Below are 11,747 nucleotides of genomic sequence, written 5' to 3' on the forward strand. Positions count from 1 at the left end.
GGAGACACAGAAGCCGAAGCAGGCTCCAGGCTCTGAGTTGCCAGCACAGAACCTGACATGGGGCTCGAACTCATGAGCCACAAGATTGTGACCTGAGCTGAAGTCGGACGCTCAACTGACTGAGCCACCCCGGCGCCTCTTGGGTCTGTTGCTTTTGCCATTCATGTCTTTCTCTTGCACATTTGACCAAAAAACGATTCATGTCCCACATTGTTGGAGCTCATAAGTGCTACAGTAGGAGTGAGTTCTGATGTTAGCAGTTTGGGGGACACATATTGGCCTGTGAAAGAAGTAGGAAGGCTGCGGAGATCTGTGCGTATCAATACATCACCCGTCAGGGGAAGGCACCAAAGAGGAGACCCGCTGATGAGCCAGTCCTGAATGAAATGAGAATTTTTCTGACCTGAGGGAAGGCAACTGAATAAAGAAGAGCAGGGGGAAAAGAGGTAAGTGCTCAAACCCAGGGTAGAGCATCAATCTTTCCTGAATAGGCCCTGTGAACGCAACTGGTCTTTGCTTTGGTGCCCCTTTTGTCTGAGTTGTACTAGCAGAAAGCAATATAAAAGTGTCTTTACAACATATGTGCAAGTCTTAAAACTGAGTATGTGACCTAGTTGTCATTAACACATTTATTTGCCATTATCCTTCAATTTTTTTTTTTTTAACGTTTTTTATTTATTTTTGAGACAGAGAGAGACAGAGCATGAACAGGGGAGGGGCAGAGAGAGAGGGAGACACAGAACTGGAAGCAGGCTCCAGGCTCTGAGCCATCAGCCCAGAGCCTGATGCCGGGCTCGAACTCACGGACCCTGAGATCGTGACCTGAGCCGAAGTCGGATGCTCAACCGACTGAGCCACCCAGGTGCCCCTATCCTTCAAGTTTTAATAGTCCATGTGTTTTTAAGAAGCTGACGGGGGACTAGATACTTCTTGCGAAATAGGACATCAAGATATTAAATTTATTTAATGTTTATGGCATGACAGTGCTCCAGGCAGGTAGCCTCACCGTTCCAGAAACCCTGATCCCCAGATTTCGCAGCCCCAGTAACCCACTTGTTAAAACCTCTAAGCTTTTAAGTAATTCTTGTTTTGTTTTTTTTTTCAACGTTTATTTATTTTTGGGACAGAGAGAGACAGAGCATGAATGGGGGATGGGCAGAGAGAGAGGGAGACACAGAATCGAAAACAGGCTCCAGGCTCTGAGCCATCAGCCCAGAGCCTGACGCGGGGCTCGAACTCACGGACCGCGAGATCGTGACCTGGCTGAAGTCGGACGCTTAACCGACTGCGCCACCCAGGCGCCCCAATTCTTGTCTTTTTAACTCCGTTTATCAAAAGTCCGTCAGAAGGAACATCTGTTAACCTGTTTGAGCCTTGGCTCTATGGAAGTCTCGACCTGTGAGCATCACAGTTAACAAATCTCACGTTTCTTTAGTGCATCCCAGGTTCAGAAACTCCCAGGGCACACACAGACTATTCAGACCATTTTCCCCCAGTTATTTTTGGCTCAGAAAGTATGGACATGTTTATCAGAAAGCAAGATTTTGACATCAGGAAACACTTCCTAACTTCATAGCCCCTTTCTGGTTCCTGGATGTATTTTCCAATGATAGTATTTTGCTCTGTAGATTTTCTCATCTTCTTTTAGACAGTGGCAGAAGTCAGGGAGATCGAGGGGCTGTCATTCATTCTGGGTTTGAAAGCCGTATGTTGGATGCACACTCCCAAGAGGGCACTGCCAGCATTATCTCTGTCCATTGAAAACTCCAAATTCGGGGCGCCTGGGTGGCGCAGTCGGTTAAGCGTCCGACTTCAGCCAGGTCACGATCTCGCGGTCCGGGAGTTCGAGCCCCGCGTCAGGCTCTGGGCTGATGGCTCAGAGCCTGGAGCCTGTTTCCAATTCTGTGTCTCCCTCTCTCTCTGCCCCTCCCCCATTCATGCTCTGTCTCTCTCTGTCCCAAAAAAAATAAACGTTGAAAAAAAAAAAATTTAAGAAAACTCCAAATTCCACATGATCATTTTTTGCTTTTTCAGGATTTCCCTATTCATGGTTTACATTTAAGTCCTTTATAATCGAATAACCCTTGGAAGTTTGATTAGAATGATGTGGGTATACATGTTGTAGTATAACTTATGGGTCACAAACTTTTTCCATCAGGGGCCGGATGGAACATGTTTGAGACTTCTGCTGCTCCTGTGCTCTGTCATAGCAAGAAAGCAGCCATAGACAAAACAAATGAGCATGACTGCATTCTAATAAAACTTGATAGGCACTGAAATTGGAATTTCATATCATTTTCACTTGTCAACAAATATTTTTAATTTTTTTAACTACATAAACACGTGGACCTTCTCTTAGTTCAAGGGCTGTACAAAAACAGGCTGCGGGCCAGATTTGACTGACACTTTGTAACTGATGCAAGTGTAGTAGCAAGTGCATGGCAGCTTTTACCAGTAGTTAAAAAAAAATTTACCTGATTGTTTGGGAATTCGAAAAGGTATGGTAGTAGGAAGAACTTCAGAGTATTGTAGGCGGTGTTTGATTTGTTTCACTTTTGCTCATGATGATGTTCAGAACGCGGTGCTCCGGCTGAGCTGGGGCTCATCTTGGAGGGCAGTGTGGCCTGGGAAGGTAAAGACAACATCAGTTTCCCATCCTCTGAGCGCTCCCCCGGAGCCGTTCCTTTGGTACTTTATCCGTGTTGGTTTTCCTTTGTGAAGTTGTGTAATCAGCACGCCTGCAAGGTAAAAGAATCCCACAAGCGTGTGTGGTTTGAACTCTAGTTTTCTGGGGGATCTTGTGCACATGACAGCATGATAATGCTTTTCATTTCTTTAGATGTTGAAGTGAAAATTTCAGAGGTAAAATAGACCAAGATATCATCTGTTCAACTCTATACTTTTATAGAATAAACTGAGCACAGAAAGTAGAAGCGACTCATTCAGAGCCACACCGTTAGTCTGTGCTTGAGCTACGACTGGAATGCAGGTGTCCAGACTCCCAGTTCAGTGCTCTTTCCACAGCAGGAGCCAGCCCTAGACAACTTGACTTGATTTTTTAGCTTCGGTAAGTTTGCAGTATGTTCGGTTTTAAAAAACAGACCTAAAAAGAAAGAAAAAAAAAACCCAGTTTTGACATTTCTATTACTAAGAAGGGTTAAAGATGGCAAAGCGAATTTTTTGGAAGACTTTCAGTTCCTCTGAGGCATTTTGCCTTCACGTCTGGTAGCTGTCACCAGGTAATTGATGGTGTCTATTTACAGGAGCGCAGGCTTGGTGGTTAGGTTTATTTCAGGGATAGATAACTGAGGGAAGTAGGGCTGTAGCTTTTTTTTTTTTAATTAAAAAAATTTTTTTTAGTTTATATTGAGAGCATTTGAGGCGGAGAGAGGCAGAGAACGAATCCCAAGCAGGCTCCGTGCTGCCAGCACAGAGAGCCCGACACGGGGTTTGATCTCACAAACTGTGAGATCATGACCTGAAGCAAAATCGAGAATTGGATGCTCAGCCAACTGAGCCACTCAGGTGCCCCTTTATTTTTTTATTTTAAGGATGCTCCACACCCAGTGTGGAGCTTGGACTCAACCACCCTGAGATTAAGAGTTACATGCTCTACCCACTGAGCCGGCCAGGTGCCCCTGTAGCCACTCTTTTAAAAGCACTGTGCATGATTTTTGCTTAATATTCTTAAACTGCTGATTTTGAAAAAAATATTCTTTTTTTATTTATGAGTAGAAAAGTACCTTGGAACAGAGGCTCTACTAGAGGGGAAAACTCCTTGAATCGTGTTTTGTCACTGACTTAACTCTTTTTATCTCCACTTCTCTAACCCCCCTCTCCAGCCTCCTGCACCCTGGCCACTTCTGGGTACCACCTAGACCCTAAGCGGCTCGGTGGGTCTTCACACATCTGCCCTCGCAGATCTCTTACTTTCCCCCCAGATTCTCCAAGTGTGGTCACAGTGCTCGGGGACTTGGAAGGAATAGAGTTCAGGCCCCACCCCAGACCTACTGACTCAGACACTTGGGGGTTAGGGTTCAGCAAAGTGCGTGCTCACAGCCCCCCACCCTGGGACTCTGGTGCATGCTGCAGTTTGGGAACCCCTGCACTGGAGACCGGGGGACAGAGTAGTTCGGTACTCAGTCTTGGCCTTCAAAAGGGGATAATGTTCATCTCGGATAACTGAGTTGACAGTGGTTACAATTATTTTCCAACAGAGTGATTAAATTGTGCATGCGTGTTTAAAAAGTTAGCAAACTCTAACGTCTTTCCTTTCCTCTCGTGATAAAACTCAAACCTTAAGGTGGTTGACGGGGTCCTGCAGACCTGGCCCAGACCTTATTTGTCCCCAGACTTGCACTGTCACCTCTCACTACACTCTAGTCAAAGAGATCTTTCAGTTCTAACAACACTCACTGTCTGTTGGGCTCTTTGCAGATGCTTCCTCCAAAACCCTTGTCCTCCCAGCTCCATATCCTGTAGGTCTCAGGAGGGTCAAGGCCAGGCCGCCAGTATCCAGGAGCTCAGTCTTCATCACCCATTTCATTGCCCTGCTTGCAGCATGGCTCCCCTGCCCTCACCTGTGTTTTGTCCAGAGAGTCTCTTCTAACCTCTCTAGAGGCCCCATTAAAGGGTTTAAACAGGTATTAGGCAGGTCTTGGCAAATTGCCCCTTCCCCTGTCACTGAGGAACTGAACTCAGAGTAGCCGACCCATCTGTGTCTTACTGGTCGTGCACGGAGTCCCAGATCTTTGCCCTGCTTGCTGTGTCCCTTGCCTACTCTCAGAGTACCCAGGGAGATATATGTCTGTCTCTTGTGTCTGACTTCATTTTCTTGATTTAAACCCTTTCGTGAGAAGCAGCTTTACTCAGTGACTGCCACCCTTGTGGAGACACTGACTAGCAGCTCTAGAAACTAAATGATCTCTTAGTGGTATTGGGAATTCACTGCGTGCGGGAGTATAAAAGCATGACCTTAAGAGGTAAGGCCTTGAGTTTGAATCTCAACTTTGCCACGTCCGTTGCACAAAGTACTTGAATTTTCTCATTCTGTTTCCCTCTCCATAAAATGTTAGGATTGTTGTGCACATTCACTGAGATCTGTCCCTGGTTGTTTCACCTCCCTCTTTCCCCAGGTGAATAAGAGAGCTGCCGTCCCCACAGCAGACACCATTGGGCGGCAAGGCTCTGGTCCTCCCACACATGAGCAGAGCTGAACCATTGCATCTGGGAGAGCAGGAGAGGCCTGGGCGACAGCCAGTTTGTGTGTGTGCATATCTGAGAAATGTCTTGATTAGGTTGTCTGAAGGACTGGACCCAATAAAATGTCCCTTAACCCCCTGTTGCCTTGGCAGGTGGCACAAATAGCTGAATTTCCTATCTTTCTGGCTACCTTCTGTTTTTCAGTCTCGCTTGGCTGTTCGACCTCTGCTGAACTTCCAGAGCCGTTGGTGCGCTCCAAGGTTCTGTCCTGAGTTTTCTTACCCTATCTATGCCCTGCCTCTAGGTGATCTCACTGAGTTCCTTGAACTGTATTTTTCTTAACTTTTTATTTCAAAATAATTGGAGACATCTTTATAAGTTACAAAAATAATAACAGAGTTTGCCTGTTCTGGACATTTCCTATAAGCAGAGCCGTCTAATATGCAGTCTTTTGTGACTGGCTTTTTTCATGTAGCATAATGTTTTCAAGGTTCGTCCACACTGCGTTGTGACACCAGTTACTTCATTCCCCTTTTTTTGACTGAGTGATAACTCATTGTATGGATGTACCACATTTTGTTTATATTATCTGTTGAAACATTCAGATTGTTTTTACTTTTTTTTAACAGTTTTAATTTTTTACTTTATTTTTTTTTAAGTAAACTCTACGCCCAGTATGGTGCTTGAACGCAACAACCCCGAGATCAAGAAGTGTACGCTCTGAGTCAGCCATGCACCCCTTTATTTTTTGACTAGTATGAATAATGCTCCCATGAACATTTGTGTACGGGTTTTTGGGAGGAGGTATGTTTTCACACTTCACTCGGGCATGTACCTGGGAGTGGAATTGCTGGGCCATCTGTAACTCCGTTTGAGTATTTTCCAAAGTGGCTGCACCATTTTACATTCACCCCCGCAATATATGAGGGTTCCAGTTTCTATGTATCCTCGCCAACGCTTGTTATGTGTTTTTAATTGTAAACGTTCTACTGAGTGTAAAGTGGCATCTCATTGTAATATTGACTAATACTAATCTTGCCCAGAATAGTTATTACTGTGATCCTTGCTACGTTTTCTACTTCTATCATTTATTCCATGCTTTTTTAATTGGAATTGTGCTATAAGGAAAAAACCATGCCATTTCCTCCATTTATTTACTCAGTTATTTATGTGCATCAGTATGGACTTGTGGATGTTTATTTTATGGGTCATAACCCATTACTTTATTTATTTATTTATTTATTTATTTATTTATTTATTTATTATAAGTTTGTTTATTTTGAGAGAAAGGAGATGAGCTGGGGAGGGACGGAAAGGGGGACAGAGCATCCAAAGCAGGCTCCGTGCTGACAGCAGAGAGTCTGATCCGGGGCTCAAACTCACGAACCATGAGATCATGAACCATGAGTTCAGGCCCCACCTCAGACCTGAAGTCGGACACTCAACCGACTGAGCCACCCATGCGGCCCCTATCAGTGTTTATTTTGTTGCTCGTCTGTTATCCCAGATTTGGGCATCGGGAGTGCCTTCATCTTGGTTCACGGATCCTTTCAACATGTACCCATGGTCTTCTTTGTGCTCCTTACTTTCTGGCTTCATAAAATGTTCCAGGCAGCTTTTGCACTTCTTTGCTCCCTTGGCATCCTTCTGTACTTAGCCCCGGTCCTAGCCCTGACACCAAAAATTTCTCCAAGGAACCTTGGTTCCTTTTACTGGAGATGTGGTTAGAAACCAAGATCTGGCACTAGGTGTAGCTCATTGCTGCTAGCAACTCCTTGACTTTAAGTTGAATCCTCCAAAGACCTCCACATTGGTATTATCATCCCTAACCTCCTTCCAGAAATCCACACTCCTATTCCCACTTTCCTGCCTTTTGTTTCCTCTTGGATATCTAAGGCACTTTCAGCAGGGCCCTTGATATCCAGCACTAACTGCCCCTTTCCCAGTTTCCCCATTTTAGCAGACTACACCATCATCTGTGTCGTTGCCCAATGTAGAAATCTTGAAGTTCTCCTCTGCTCTCCACCACCCATGCGGTCCATCAACAAGTCCTGTTGACTCTACTTTCAAAACCTGTATCTGTCCACTTCCTTGATCCACTACTGTCCCCTAAGTCTGGGCCACACGACTTTCCACCTGGACGAAATGCAAGTGACCTTCTAACAGTTGGTTTCCTACTTTGATTCTTTCCTTCTCAAATCCATTCTCTTTACAGCAGCCAGATTGCCATGACCATGCTTAAATTCTCTCAGTGTCTTCTTGGCACATTTTAATAAAATCATATTCCTTGCCTGCCTTCTAACCTACCTGACCTGCTCCTTGCCTGCTTCCCTGACCTTACTCTGTTTCTAGACTTTGCCCCTGCTTGAGCCTCTGCCCTGGCTGTTCCCTACTCAGAATGCTTTTCTCTGATTTTTGCAAAGCTGCCTCATTCTTGTCATTCACATCTCAGTTTACATATCACCTCCCCAGAGAGGAACCCTTCCAGACCATCTACTCCAAAAACGCTCACAGAAATATCACCCTGAATTCTTAGCATCTCACCGCCTGTGGGTTTTTTTCCTCATGTGTACCCCTTCATATGTTGAATGTCCCCACCCCCTCCTTGCTTGTAAGCTTTGTGAGAGTGTGGCCTTGTCTGTCTTTCTTTCTTTCTTTCTTTCTTTCTTTCTTTCTTTCTTTTGAGGTATAATTGGTAATATTAATTTCAGGTGTACAACATAATGATTCACTATTTGTTTATATTGTGAAAAGGTCATCATAATATGTTGTTCCTATCTGTCACCGTACAGGTACACAATTTTTTTTCTTGTAATGAAGACTTTTAAGATCTACTCTTAGCAGCTTTCAAATACGCAATAAGGTATTATTAAGTAGAGTCACCATGCTGTACATTACATCCCCATGACTTATTTTATAACTGAAAGTTTGTACCTTTTGACTTCCTTCATCCAATTTGCCCATCACACCCCAACCCCTCCCTGGCAACCAATCTTTTCTCTATATTTATGAGCTTAGTTTTTGTTTGCTTGTTTTTTAGATTCCACGTATAAGTGAGATCATACAATATTTGTCTTTCTCTAACTTTATTCACCTAACATAATGCCCTCAAGATTCATCCATGTTATCTCCAGTGGCACAATTTCGTTCTTTTTGGTGGCTGAATAATATTCTGGTGTGTGTGTGTGTGTGTGTGTGTGTGTACATCTTCTTTATCAACTCATCCATTGGACATTTAGGTTGTTTCCATATCTTGGCTATAATAAATAATACTGCAGTGAACATGGGGGTTTTCATTTTCTTCAGATAAATACCCAGAAGTAGAATTGCTGGATCATATGGTAGTTCCATTTTTAATTCTTTGAGGAACCTCCATACTGTTTTCCATAGTGGCTATACCAATTTTTAAAAGATTTTATTTTTGGGGCACCTGGGTGGCTCAGTCGGTTGGGCAGCCGACTTCAGCTCAGGTCATGATCTCGCGGGCTGTGGGTTTGAGCCCTGTGTCAGGCTCTGTGCTGGCAGCTCAGATCCTGGAGCCTGCTTCGATTCTGTGTGTGTCTCTCTCTCTGTCCCTCCCCTGCTCGCTGTCTCTTTCTCAAATAATAAACATTAAAAATTTTTTTTTGAAAGATTTTATTTTTAAGTAATCTCTACACCCAACGTGGGGCTTAAACTCACAATCCTGAGATCGAAAGTCGCAAACACCACCAACTGAGCCAGCCAGGTACCCTTGTGGCTGCACCAATTTAAATTTCCACCAACAGCGCATAATGATTTTCTTTTTTCCACATCCTTACCAACACTTGTTACTTATTGTCTTTTTGATAATAGCTACTTTAACAGGTATGATGTGATATCTCATTGTGGGCTTTGGGTCTTTTGAGAGAAAGAACACGCACGCATGCAAACGGGAGGAGCAGAGGGAGAGAGAATCATAAGCAGGCTCCTCACCTAGCACAGAGCCCAACGCGGGGCTCAACCCAGGGCTCAATCTCACAACCGAGAGCTCATGACCTGAGCCGAAATCAAGAGTCAGATGCTTAACTGACTGAGCCACCCAGGAGCCCCTCATTGTGGTTTTCATTTGCATTTCTCTGATGATGAGTGGTATTGAACAACTTGCCTGTTGGCCATCTGTCTGTCTTTGTTGGAAAAATGTCTATTCAGATCTTCTGCCCATTTTTTAACTGGATAGTTTGGTTTTTTGCCATTGTGTTATACGAGTTCTTTATATGCTTTGGATATTAACCCCTTATCAGATACATGATTTGCAAATATTTCCTCCTATTCTGTAGGTTGTCTTTTCATTTTGTTGATGTCTTCTTTTGCTGTGCAGAAGCTTTTTATTTAGTTTGATGTAGTCCCATTTTTTTTATTTTTTAATGTTTATTTATTTATTTGCTCTTGTTGACTTTACTTTTGGAGTCAGATTTTAAAAATCGTTGCCATGACCAATGTGAGGATGTCTTCAATCATCACTGTATACTCAGGGCTTAGAACAATAGTTGGCAAGAGTCAGTGCTCAATAAATATGTTTTGAATGAACAAATGAACAGGCAGAAAACAAAGCAGGCTGTTGGCCTTAAAACTCTCTGGGAAGTCAGTGCAACATACTGGACTGAGTAAGGAAGTAAGAACTAAAGGGAAACCGAAATATTTCCTGCTGAGATGGCCCTGACAACTGAGCTGTGGGGAGGGGTCTCAGCAGAATTAACTACACAATAGCAGGGACTCAAATACTTTGGAGCCAGTGGGAGCAGCCCTCATAATTGGGGTCTGGGCTTTTCTAAGCAAGTCATTTGATCAACTAGGCTCCTTAGCCTGAGCTCAGCGATCTCTCAACTACTGCCACGCTTGGTTTTATCAGGAGGGGTTCCATCCTGCTTGGTCATTCATTCACTCAGAGACACGTATATGGAGGCTTCTGTGTATAAAGTGCCAGGCCAGGCGTGAGAAATGAAAATGAAAGCGTTACAGGGGGAGAAGGTGCTGGATCAGAATATTTTTATCTTTATTTTATTTTATTTTATTTTATTTTATTTTTAATGTTTATTTTCGAGAGAGACCAAGTGCGATCAGGGGAGGGGCAGAGAGAGACACACACACACACACACACAAATCTGAAGCAGGCTTCAGGCTCCGAGCTGTCAGCACAGGGCCCTGCATGGGGCTCGAACTCGTGAACCTCGAGATCATGACCTGGGCTGAAGTTGGACGCTTAGTCGCTTAACCAACCGAGCCACGCAGGCGCCCCAGATTCTTATCTTTAAAAAGGAAATATGTAAATAAGTGTCTACTGCAGGTAGAAAAATAACTGTAGGAGATGAAATCAAGTGCAATGGAAATTCAAGCAAAGGGGGAGTTTTCTCAAGTTGAGGAGTCCCCCAAAAGTTTTATGGAGGAAGTCATGTTCAACTTGACCTTGAACAACTTATACATAAAAAGTATTCAGTTTCACTTGGGTTGAAGGAATCAAGTGCCTTCATGCTTCCAGGGCTAGAGATTAGCGATCACCCCTTTGAAGGACTTTCTCTGGCATGGTATATAAAAATGGAGACACTTCTATAAAAAATGTCAAAGTAGCAGCTGAATTTGAAAAATATGCTGCGTAGGGGCCGTGCCTGGGAGACTTAGTTTAATCCTCACATCAACTGTAGAATTTACTCAGAAAAAATTTAAAAAAAATTTTTTTAAAGAAAGAATTGGGGGGGCGCCTGGGTGGCGCAGTCGGTTAGGCGTCCGACTTCAGCCAGGTCACGATCTCGCGGTCCGTGAGTTCGAGCCCCGAGTCAGGCTCTGGGCTGATGGCTCAGAGCCTGGAGCCTGTTTCCGATTCTGTGTCTCCCTCTCTCTCTGCCCCTCCCCCGTTCATGCTCTGTCTCTCTCTGTCCCCAAAATAAATAAACGTTGAAAAAAAAAATTAAAAAAAAAAAAAAAAGAAAGAATTGGGGTACCTGGGTGGCTCAGTCGATTAAGTGTCCAACTTTGGCTCAGGTCGTGATCTCACAGCTCGTGTTTTCGAGCCCTGCCTTGGGCTCTGTGCTGACAGCCCAGAGCCTGGAGCCTGCTTTGGATTCTATATCTCCCTCTCTCTCTTTCCCTCTCCCACTCATGCTCTGTCTCTCAAAAATAAATAAACATTAAAAGTAATAATAAAAAAAAAAAAAGAGAGGCATGTCACCCGCCAGAGAGAGCCTATCTTAAGTAGCCAGGTGTATGGAGATCCCAAAACTGAGGGACCTCGGAAGCTGGCCAAGGAAGTTTGTCTTTGGATGTCTCCTGGCTGGTTTCTCTGTCCCTGGAGCCACCTATCTTTAGAGCTCCCTGCTGTACTCTGCTGAGTTTATATTTATGCTAGATCAAATTTTTGAACTGATTTTCTTTTTGTGAATCATAAATTTTAGAACAGAAAATATGTGGTTCTGGAATTTGTGAGAGACAGGACTACTGTATGTGTTGCTTTACTGGGTGCTTGCTTTAGAGAAGGAAGACACCGGCCTCTAATTGTTCACCCAACCCATTATGGTTCTTTCTGGTCGTAA

The sequence above is a fragment of the Prionailurus bengalensis genome, chromosome E1 (assembly GCF_016509475.1).
Source record: "Prionailurus bengalensis isolate Pbe53 chromosome E1, Fcat_Pben_1.1_paternal_pri, whole genome shotgun sequence".
In the NCBI taxonomy this organism is placed as follows: domain Eukaryota; kingdom Metazoa; phylum Chordata; class Mammalia; order Carnivora; family Felidae; genus Prionailurus; species Prionailurus bengalensis.